This window comes from Bos javanicus, chromosome 14 (genome assembly GCF_032452875.1).
Source record: "Bos javanicus breed banteng chromosome 14, ARS-OSU_banteng_1.0, whole genome shotgun sequence".
Classification (NCBI taxonomy): domain Eukaryota; kingdom Metazoa; phylum Chordata; class Mammalia; order Artiodactyla; family Bovidae; genus Bos; species Bos javanicus.
Genome location: NC_083881.1, coordinates 13,520,557 through 13,532,882, shown reverse-complemented (window position 1 = coordinate 13,532,882; position 12,326 = coordinate 13,520,557). Strand labels below are relative to the sequence as shown.

General features: G+C 43.8%; 1 long non-coding RNA gene across 3 annotated transcripts in view; it reads right to left on the bottom strand.

The window, feature by feature from the left end:
- LOC133260350 (uncharacterized) overlaps positions 1 to 12,326 on the bottom strand; it is a 163,856-nt gene that overhangs the window by 47,026 nt on the left and 104,504 nt on the right. For all 3 annotated transcript variants that reach the window (XR_009740772.1, XR_009740773.1, XR_009740775.1), the window contains 2 exons: positions 12,040 to 12,227; positions 4,522 to 4,663 (listed from right to left, as the gene is read on the bottom strand). This is a non-coding gene — a long non-coding RNA (uncharacterized LOC133260350). The remainder of the gene's footprint in view (positions 1 to 4,521; positions 4,664 to 12,039; positions 12,228 to 12,326) is intronic.

The window sequence follows — 12,326 nt, the reverse complement described above, 5'->3', positions numbered from 1 at the left end:
CTGTGTGGCCAGGGCAGGGTGAGTGAGGAGCCAGAAAGGCCGACAGGCAACAGTGTGGGATGGGCGCACAGAACGGAGGGAGGGCTGTGGTGAGATCAGTGTCCCAGGAACCGCCATATGTGAGCATGGGGAATAGGGCCCAAACCAGGAAACTTTCAGATGAAGGCCCTTCGGATAATGAAAATCTGCCCTTATGTGTCCAGAATCTTATCTTTCTCAGGTTCAACAAGTCTCCTTCATTCATGTCCTTGCTGTTCATGTCATCCAGTTCGGCAACCCTTCACCATCCTGCCGATTCTCCTTTGAATATAACTGAGGGTGCCCGGTCTCTCTCTCTGCCTATAACTTGACAGAACTCTTCGTGAACAAAGGGCAGCCTTTACAACCGAATAGGGATATGCTTCCACACCGCTCTGAATTTCCCCCACGGGAGTCTTATTATTGATTATAATGGCTACCTATTTGCTTGTGCATCTCACCAACAGAAGGGGAACTTCCCAAAAGCAAAGACTTGATCCCATCACAATTATAACCCAGAGTCTCACATATCACTGGTTCACATACAGTTGAACAGTCTCAGAGTCAGTGTTGGTTGAATATTTATAGATGATAAACCTGAGGTATAAAAAGGTTAAGCAATTTGCCCAAGGTGACAAAGCTAGAAAATAGAGATAGGATATGTCCCAAAGCAAGCAGTCTATCAAAAATGAAAAGACTACCCACAGAATGGGAGAAAACATTTGCAAACAAAGCAATCAACAAAAGATTAATCTCTAAAATTTACAAACTGCTCATGTAGCTCAATATCAAAAAACCAACAACGCAATCAAAAAAATAAGTGGAAGATTTAAATAGACATCTCTCCAAAGAAGTCATATAGATGGACAAAAAGCACATGAAAAGATGCTCAGCATCACTAATTATTAGAGAAATGCAAATCAAAACAACAATGAGATATCACCTCACACCGGTCAGAATGGCCATCATCAAAGAGTCTACAAATGGTAAATGCTGGAGAGGCAATGTGGAGAAAAGGGAACCTCTTACACTGTTGCTGAGAATGTAAATCGGTACAACCATTATGGAGAACAGGATGGAGGTTCCTTAAACTAAAAATAGACATACCATATGATCCTGCAATTCCACTACTGGGCATATACCTGGGGAAAACCATAACTTGAAAAGATACATGAACCTTAGTGTTCATTGCAACACTATTTACAATAGCCGGGACATGGAAGCAGCCTAAATGTCTATTGAGAGAGAAAAGGATAAAGATGATGTGGTACATGTATACAATGGAGTATGACTCAGCCATAAAAAGAACAAAATAATGGTATTTGCAACAACATGGATGGACCTAGGGGTCATCATACTGAATGAAGTAAGTCAGACAGAGAAAAACAAAGAGTACATGATAGTGCTTATGTATGGAATCTAAAAAAAATGTACAATTCAGTTCAGTAGCTCAGTCGTGTCCGACTCTTTGCGATCCCATGAAATGCAGCACAGCAGGCCTCCCTGTCCATCACCAACTCCCGGAGTCCACCCAAACCTATGTCCACTGAATCGGTGATGCCATCCAATCATCTCATCCTCTGTCATCCCCTTCTCCTCCTGCCCTCAGTCTTTACCAGCATCAGGGTCTTTTCAAATGAGTCAGCTCGTCGCATCAGGTGTCCAAAGTATTGGAGTTGCAGCTTCAAAATCAGTCCTAACAATGAACACCCAGGACTGATCTCCATTAGGATGGACTGGTTGGATCTCCTTGCAGTCCAAGGGACTCTTGTCAAGAGTCTCCTCCAACATCTCAGTTCAAAAGCATCAATTCTTCGGCCCTCAGCTTTCTTTATAGTCCAACTCTCACATCCATACATGACCACTGGAAAAACCATAGCCTTAACGAGACGGACCTTTGTGGATAAAGTAATGTCTCTGCTTTTCAATATGCTGTCTAGGTTGGTCATAACTTTCTTTCCAAGGAGTAAGCATCTTTTAATTTCATGGCTGCAATCACCATCTGCAGTGATTTTGGAGACCAGAAAAATAAAGTCAGCCACTGTTTCCACTGTTTCCCCCCCAAAATGTACAAATGACCTTATTTATAAAACAGAAATAGAGTCACAGATGTAGAAAACAAGTTTATGGTTACCAGTAAGGAAAAAGGGAGATTGGGATTGACACATACTACTATATATAAAATAGGTAACTAATGAGGACCTACTGTATAGCACAAGGAACTCTATTCAATACTCTGCAATGGTCTATATGGGAAAAAACTTTTTAAAAAGTGTATGTATATGCATACATACTTTGGCCACCTGATGCGAAGAGACAACTCATTGGAAAAGACCCTAATGCTGGGAAAGATTGAGGGCAAGAAGCGAAGGAAACAACAGAGAATGAGGCAGCTGGATGGCGTCACTGGCTCAATGGACATGAGTTTGGGTAAACTCTGAGAAACAGCTAAGGACAGGGACGCCTGGCAAGCTGCTTGGGGGTCTCAAAGAGTTGGACATGACTGAGTGACTGGACAACATATGAGTGCATGTATATACATATGTGAGGAGGGCATGGCTACCCACTCCAGTATTCTTGCCTGGAGAATCCCCATGAACAGAGGAGGTTGACGGGCTACTGTCCTTGGGCTCGCAAAGAGTTGGACACAACTGAGAGACTAAGCACGTATACACATGTATATGTATACCCGATTCACTTTGCTGTAGAGCAGAAACAAATACATTGTAAATCAACTGTACTCCAATAAAAATTTAAGACTAAACAAATAAATGACCCATCTGTCCACCTGACTCTGCTACAGTATATCCCACTGAAATTTTATTTGATTCTCTTGCCTGTCTTCCCCACTAGAGCCTGAACTTCCTCGGGCCAGCAGCTCTGTTGTGTTCATTACTGCATCTCACATATCTAGCGTAATATCTAGTAAAATGGTTGGTCAGTTGTTGGACAGGTTAAAGTTTGAGAAAGTTGGTTTGGACTTTGCTCTTGTTGAAGTCATCAAGCTGAGGCCCTAACTGATCGCATTAAAGGAAAGACTAGATTTTTTTGTGTATTGATGACTATTACAGCAGACATGACACATTCAGTATATCATTCAGGTGGGACAGAATTACACCCCACTCTGTAGGCATGTAAACACAAACACACACAGGCTACTACCGGGATCTACCAGTCTACAAGATCAAAGGCGCAGGCCGTATTCTCTTAGGAGCTGGTTTGCTCCAAGGTCATCAGTTCAAACAGGACAGATGAGCCTGTTCAAACTAAGCTCCCAGATAGGATATAAATATATGTCAAAGGACACATGTTTAATGGATGTGAACAGACAGCGTCCACAGAGCAGTAATGTCAGTTTTATTTTTAGAGGAGAGAACTATAGATTTTTGGTTGATCCCATCACTCTATATTAAACAGCAAAGTCAATGTGGCCAAGTGGGGAAAAAAAACAAATCTTAGAGGCAGAGGGCCAAACTGCAATATCTGGGTCATACTTCCACTGCCACGCGAGCTTATGAATGTCTTTTCAACCCTTAGCTATACTGGTTTCCTTGTTTGTAAAGTCCTTCCTGTCTCCATTGGTTACTAGGAGAGTTCAGTGGGGTAATAGGCACAGCATCGACATATGGAACAAACCTACCTTACAGGATGCAAGCAGAATGTAATTTTATTCTTGTTTTCTACCACTTTGTTAGTCTTATAGGGCTGGTTGTTCTATCTCTGCATGAAAACTTGATTGATCTCATGACACTCCTGTTTACTTCAAGCCAAAAACACAGTGTCAGTTCAGTCACTCAGCTTCTAGTTTGTCTAATAAGCGGAGCTTTGAGCTTCATTCACAAGCAAAACTCCCCTCTATTTCCATACCCAGGACCTGGTATCGGGAGGTCCCCAAGACCCTCTCTGGTTCAGTGATTTCCTAGAATCTATCACAGGATTTGCATATAGTTGTGCTGTACCCAAAAGGATACAAAGCAAAACCAGCAAAGGGAAAGGCACACAGAGCAAAAATCTGGGGTAAATTAGACACAAGCTTCCACAGTCCTCTCCTGGTGGAGGCACACAGCATGAAATTAATCCTCCCAACAATGAGCTGTGATGACATATGTGAAAGGTTGCCAACTGAGGAAGTTCATTAGAGACACACTATTCAGGATTTTGCCTCATGGGTACCCTTGCCTAACATGTAGCAAAATTCAGGGGTCCCAGGAGGAAAGCAGGAGTTCAGCATAAAGTGTACTGTTTGCACAAACAGACTAGGCCCAGCGAGCTACTCCAAGGAGATGGAGGCACGGGAACCCTCCTGAAATCCAAGTTCCCAGACAGCAGCCAAAGACCGGCCTTATAAGCAGCTTCTATGGTCACTCTAAATGCTAGCTGCCCTGAGAAATGTGTCCCCCTCTTTCTTTCTTCTTAACTCCTTCCCAACTATTAGCTGACCTTGAGTACAGAGCAACTGGGGAGAGGGAGGGGAGGGAGGGGAACAGGACAATTTTTACTTACCTGGCACCATTTTACCCTTGCCTCACACATCTGGGACTGGCTGGTGTTCAATGCTTGTCACTGTGTCTTAGTTGGTATTCCTTTGGGGGAGTCTCTCCTCTTTAGAGGGCTTCCCAGGTGGCGCTAGGGGTAATGAATCCATCTGTCAATGCAGGAGACACAGGTTCAATCCCTGGCTCGGGAAGATTTCCTGGACAGAAAATGGCAACCCACTCCAGCATTCTTGCCAGGAGAATACCATGGACAGAAGAGCCTGGTGGGCTTGGTGTCGAAATGAGTTGGCCATGACTGACTGAGCACCCTTAGGGATCTTCCGATTTCTCCCCTGGGAACACATAGCTGGACTTCCTGTGATGCACTGCCACATTTTCCTTGGCCAGAAGTGGCCCCGCAGCCCCTGATTCTTCCATAGATCCCACCACATGGACTCTGTCACCACATGGGCCTCCATCGTTCTCTACAGTGACCTCCTGGGCAGGATTTGAGAGAGCTGCACTTGGTCTCTCTCTGGCCCATGGAAAATTTTTACCCCTAATAAACTCTGTGAGTGTAAATGGATCAATGCAGTCACCCCTCCTTGGCTTCAGCTGCCTGAACAGCTAGCTACCTGACTCTCCCTTTTAGGTTCCAGCCTAGAGTCAAGTGGGCTTCCCTGGTAGCTTAGGAGTAAAGAATCTGCCTGTCAGTGCAGGAGGCTCAAGAGACACAGGTTCAGTCCCTTGGTCAGGAAGATCCCCTGGAGAAGGGCATGGAAACCCACTCCAGCATTCTTGCCTGGAGAACTCCACGGACAGAGGAGCCTGACAGGCTACAGTCCATGCAGTCGCTAAGAGAGTCAGACATGACTGAGCGACTAACACACACACACACAAAACAAACAGAGTCAGGTCCTGTTGTCACACACACTGGTCCTGTTGTTACATCAGCTGCAGGAGCTAAACATCAAGCTTTCTGAGTCATCCTCTTTTCGTTTGTCACGAAAAGCAAAACACCCTTTTCCCTCACCTTGGTGACTGGGGAGAGTGGGGCTGGCAGGGGATAGGAGGGGTGATCCATGGCACACCAACAACTCTCTCAGAAAATTACTTCCATATACACTCCAGAGATTCCTCTCCACTCACGTTGATATCCAAAATCCAGATACAAACCCAGATTTTAAGGGGTCTGAAGTATATGTAATTCAAGTGGAGATGTGCCTTTACCAAAAAAAAAAAAATATATATATATATATATATACACACACACACACACACACACACACACATACAACTATGAATACAAAACTAAGTAGAAGAACTGTACAAAGAAGATCTTCATGACCCAGATAATCACGATGGTGTGATCACTGACCTAGAGCCAGATATCCTGGAATGTGAAGTCAAGTGGGCCTTAGAAAGCATCACTACAAACAAAGCTAGTGGAGGTGATGGAATTCTAGTTGAGCTATTTCAAATCCTGAAAGATGATGCTATTAAAGTGCTGCACTCAATATGCCAGCAAATGTGGAAAACTCAGCAGTGGCCACAGGACTGGAAAAGGTCAGTTTTCATTCCAATCCCAAAGAAAGGCAGTGCCAAAGAATGCTCAAACTACCGCACAATTGCACTCATCTCACACACTAGCAAAGTAATGCTCAAAATTCTCTAAGCCAGGCTTCAGCAATACGTGAACCGTGAACTTCCTGATGTTCAAGCTGGTTTTAGAAAAGGCAGAGGAACCAGAGATCAAATTGCCAACATCCGCTGGATCATCGAAAAAGCAAGAGAGTTCCAGAAAAACATCTATTTCTGCTTTATTGACTATGCCAAAGCCTTTGACTGTGTGGATCACAATAAACTGTGGAAAATTCTTCAACAGATGGGAATACAAGACCACCTGATCTGCCTCTTGAGAAATTTGTATGCAGGTCAGGAAGCAAGAGTTAGAACTGGACATGGAACAACAGACTGGTTCCAAATAGGAAAAGGAGTACGTCAAAGCTGTCTATTGTCACCCTGCATATTTAACTTATATGCAGAGTACATCATGAGAAATGCTGGACTGGAAGAAACACAAGCTGGAATCAAGATTGCTGGGAGAAATATCAATAACCTCAGATATGCAGATAACACCACCCTTATGGCAGAAAGTGAAGAGGAACTAAAAGCCTCTTGATGAAAGTGAAAGAGGAGAGGAAAAGTTGGCTTAAAGCTGAACATTCAGAAAACAAAGATCATGGCATCTGGTCCCATCACTTCATGGGAAATAGATGGGGAAACAGTGGAAACAGTGTCAGACTTTATTTTGGGGGCTCCAAAATCACTGCAGATGGTGACTGCAGCCGTGAAATTAAAAGACGCTTACTCCTTGGAAGGAAAGTTATGACCAACCTAGATAGCATATTCAGAAGCAGAGACATTACTTTGCCAACAAAGGTTCATCTAATCAAGGCTATGGTTTTTCTTGTGGTCATGTATGGATGTGAGAGTTGGACTATGAAGAAGGCTGAGCACCGAAGAATTGATGCTTTTGAACTGTGGTGTTGGAGAAGACTCTTGAGAGTCCCTTGGACTGCAAGGAGATCCAACCAGTCCATTCTGAAGGTGATCAGCCCTGGGATTTCTTTGGAAGGAATGATGCTAAAGGTGAAACTCCAGTACTTTGGCCACCTCATGCGAAGAGTTGACTGATTGGAAAAGACTCTGATGCTGGGAGGGATTGGGGGCAGGAGGAGAAGGGGATGACAGAGAATGAGATGGCTGGATGGCATCACTGACTCGATGGACATGAGTCTGAGTGAACTCCGGGAGTTGGTGATGGACAGGGAGGCCTGGCATGCTGCGATTCATTGGGTCACAAAGAGTCGGACACGACTGAGTGACTGAACTGAAACTGAACTGAACCGAGACAATAAATCACAACAAAATATTTAAAAAGCTGACAAATACTACAAACATAAAACTCAGAAAATAATATTGTTTTTAACTACTTGATCCTTCTGTGTAAGACTTTTTTCTGTTTTTAGCCATAGACTCTTTTATCTCCTCTACATAAGACAACTTTATACTATTTTCAACAGTGTGAAAAAGAAATATAATTCAGTCTCACCTCTGGAATTTATTTTTATTATTGGTAGGTTAGATAATTTTCCTTCAAATTCATAATAAACCACATATATTTTAGGCACTTGCTGTCATCATTGGAAAATCTCCATCAAGTTGTTTGCATACATGATTTGTAAGACTTGGAAGAAATTTCTAAACTGGCCTCGAACGCCATCATTTCCAACCTCTCTTTCTGCTCCGTCCTGTGTGCTTCCATACTGGCATCCTGGTCTTGCACTCTTGTGTCACGAGAGTGGGTGAGTTGACACTGAGAGGAGTCCAGGTATTTGTGGAAGCCATGCCCGTATTGACACTGTTAGCAATACTGTAAACCTGGACACGAGTATGACCCTGGGCCACGTGGTTATGCTCTAATGCAAGGTAGATACAGCACAAGGCCAGTGCTTGCAATGGCTGGACTTCAGTTTTTCCTTCCAGGGGACTTTGTCCCAATTATAGGAGTGGGTAGGGAAGGGGGTTGCTACTGACACCCAGTGGATGAAGACCAGGAATGCTGCAGACATCCTTCAGTGTTCAGGACAACACCCCTAGCAAAGAATTATCCAGCCCCAAATGTCAAGGGTGCCAAGACTGAGAAGGCTTGAAGTTGGATCTTGCTAGCTGGAATTCCAAAATATGCCCCTAGCTGCTATACCACCACTGCCCACTGGGGGGAATGTGAAAAAGTGAAAACCCAGAGCGGATATGGACCATGGTCCTAAAGCATTGCAGCTAGAATATTTTAAATACTCTTGCAAATTCTACAGAAACAGAAAATCATATAACCTCTTTGCCTAGGCTCTCCCAGGGCCTTGGAAACGGCCCTGCGACTGAGGAATCCTGAAGCTTCTGCTTTACCAGCTTCAGGATGAATCTTGTCTTCCCTGCCTGCCAACACAGAGGTGGATGGCAGAGTCCTGAGTTTAGCATCCTGTTTATATATTGAAAAGGAACAAACACCTTTGGAATGTCTCTTTACCAGTCTAGTACATTCTCTTAATTTTGTGAAGTTTAAGACAGAGGGAGGCCACAAACCAGCCACTGGCAGGCTGGGACCAGGCTTGCAGACAAGATGTGTTGGTTTTCACAGGATTCCCACACTCAATTTGAATGAACTGCTAGCCCTTTAAAAAAGTACACTTTACATAGAACCCCAGATTTCAGGCTTTGATTGAAAAATCCAGTAGCACTGTGTTCCACCTGGCAACAAAGGAGTTATTTGTTTGCTTGTTTGTTTGTTGTTTTTGTTTTTTCAGCTTAGAGGTTGCTTTTACAGTTTGCTGAAGACCACACCCAGCCAGGAGTTCTTCCTCCTGGCCTAGTCCTCTCCGTAGCATCTAAATCTACACACTTGCCCTGTGGCATCAGTTGACTACAAAGGCTGCGCAAATATTCAATGGACATTGGTGTTTACACTTTAACTTCTCTTCCAGCCTCTTCTGAATTCTGGACAAACACTCCCCAATTTATCATGGGTCATTTTTCTTTTCTTGGAGAGGTACAAGGCCCATACTTTAATAGAAGCCACATAGCTTCGGCAATTTATCACACGCTAGACTTTCGATGAAAATGCAAAGTGTGAAGGGAAAAAAACAAAACAAATAAAACATGTGTCCTCTCTATTGAATGGGGTAGCATTGACCAAAAGGTGGCAGGCCCCAAGGGGATGATTTGTAGTAAACTGCACCAGAAAAAAACACTTCTTGAAGATGCCAGGATACAGACACCAAATTGATTTCAAAGCCCAAAAGGCCAATTAAATCATGTGGAAATTAATGAGCAAAATAAAAGGCAAGGAATAATAATAGCAATGTAATCATTGCAATGTGTCTAAAATTAAAATTAGGATTTTTTTTTTCTCATTTGATATGGGAAGGTGATACCCACTGACATTTAGCAAAAAGTGTGAGTGGGCTCTTTTCAAAGTCAGGTCTTCTGGCCCCATCCTCAAATTATTAGTGATTCCCTGCCAGGCATCAGGTAGTGTTACACATCAGACATCAAAAGAGGCAGAACTGTTTGAGCATCCTTTGCCCCTGAATCCTGAACTCTGTCTGGTTAGCCTTGTTCCTAAACATAGAATTCATTATTTTAGTTGGAAGACATATAATTCCACTTTCTTATTTTTCAACAAAAGAACTGAGACCCAGGATTACTTGGAGACTTCCTGTGATGGCTAATGTTATGTGTCAATTTGACTGAGGTATGGTACCCAGATACATAGCCAAACATTATTCTGGATGTTTCTCTGAGGTGCTTTTGGGTGAAATTAACATTCAATCTGTAGACTCTGAGAAAGCAAACTGACCTCCATAATGTAGGTGGGCCTCATCCAATCAGCTGAAAGTCTGATCAAGCAACAGGCTGACCTCTCCCAAGCAAGAAGGAAGGCCGCAGCAGACAACCCTGGACTTGATTTGTATCAGCTCATCCTTGTCTCCAGCCTGGGGCCTATTTTGGACTACTTTGGGCAGATTTTGGACTTCCCATCCTTCATAATTACATGAGCCATTTCCTTATAAGAAATCAAACTGTGATGTTGAAGAAGACTCTTGGGAGTATCTTAGACTGCAAGGAGATCAAACCCATCAACCCTAAAGGAAATCAACCCTAAATATTAATTGGAAGGACTGATGCTGAAGCTGAAGCCCCAATACTTTGGCCAACTGATGCAAAGAGCCATTTCATTGGAAAAGACCCTGATGCTAGGAAAGATTGAAGGTAGGAGGAAGAGGAGGCAACAGAGGATGAGATGGTGGATGGCATCACTGACATGGGTTTGAGCAATCTCAGGGATATGGTGAAGGACAGGGAAGCCTGGCATGCTGCAGCCCATGGAGTCTCAAAAGAGTCGGACATGACTTAGCAACTGAAGAAGAACAACAGCGTGTGCACATCCTATTGGTTCTGTTTCTCTGGAGAACTCTGACTACTGCACTGTCCGAGGAGAAGGTGTTAGACTAGGATGTGAGTCCTGAGCCTTCGTATCTAGTGTCCTTTCAACAAATAACGACCTGACTGCAAATGCCACCAAGTGCATTAGTTAAGTAGGCAAACATCACTTGTGTGCATTGCACAGCTCCAGGAGCTTGAACATTTCCAGATCTCACACCCCGAGGAGAAGAGGGAGATAATCAGACTTAGACCATAGCCAAAAGGCAGGAGCAAATACCTGCTCCAGGAAGTCAGGGTGCTGAGGCAGGGGGTGCTCTCCTGAAATGATGGAAGATGCCAAGATGATACAAACAGATGGCTCAAACCACAGGAAAGAGCACTGAGGTGTAAGCTGATAAGAAACAAACCAAGATGAGAGTCATGTCCTCGGGAGACAGAGAGGGGCATTAAGGTACAGAGCCAAGAGTTCAAACCAGACCACTCAAAGCAGGTACAAATACAGACTCTAAAGGGAGATTCAGTGATTCATCCAGCAAATGTTTACTATGCATCTGCCACGTGTCAGGCACTCTTCCAAATACCACAACGAGGATGAGATGGTAAGCAGAGGCAGTGTGGTCTCTGCCCTCAAGGAATCTGGAGCTTGCCTTTAGCCATCACCTGGAATAGTGATTCTCAATCAGTAAAGCAGAGGGCATCCCTTGCTATGAACCTGTTTTATGTTGTTAAGGAAACAAGGAAGAGACACTTGCATATTTTTTTAAAAGCACATTCCAAATGATCTTGTACATTCTTACTGGACAGCTGCTGACAAAATCCATTATTCTCATAACATAAACTACAGAAAGTAAAGCATGGGGTAGTCTTCATGCAGAAAAGGCAGTCTGAGGAATATTTGCCAAGAATACTAACGAGCATTTGCAGCTTGCTTTTGTAAACTGGCAGGGTTGGGGAGAAGAAGCTTGTTGACTTGCATCAAGGGGCCAGAATTAACAGATCCGGCTCCTCAGATCACTTGCATGTACTCCACCTCCCAAGTCCCTACTTCCCACGCCACGTACACAGACGCACAACATATACACGCACGCACATGCTATGTGGACAGGTTCTTCTACTCGTCTTTATTCAGCAAGACTCGACTGAGTGGCAGACTCGGCGCTCGGTATTAAGACTGTGACCCCTGCCCATACGGAGCGTACCACCCACTGAAAGAGAAGAGCAATACGCAAACACTTGCGCTGACAGCGTACACTGAAAACTGAGTACACCGCCAGGAAGGAAAGGTACGCAGGACTGTGAGCACACAGGGAGGCAGGCCAGCCTGCCCTGCGTGTCAGGAGGAAGGTGCCATTAAACAACTGGACATTTTTAGGTAAGAGACACGTTCCTCTTTTCAGAACCATGGAAACATCTTATTATTCGTTTCCATCCTGTATTTTATCTGTGTATCAGACAAGAATGTAGCAAGGAGAGGGTGGAGGCCATTACACTCGGTGTCAGAGTGATTGATAGAAGTGCCATAATCTTCTGAAAATGTTACCTGAATATCACACACTCTATGAGTGTGCCTCTCCCACAGTCCTTTAAGATTTTCATAAATCATACTTGTAAGAACGCTTCTAACACTACACAGGTTATTTGCAGCCTTTTGATTTTCACCAGGTGATGTGCCGTCATGACTAATGCAGTCAAATAGCTCAGCTTCTAGAAGTCATTGGCCCCAGGAGTCTGAAAAACCAGAAACCAAAAACATATATTCTGGGCTTTGTCCATGACCCCAAAGCCAAATTCTCGACATTTACTTATGTTTCTTCACGAGATTTCCTT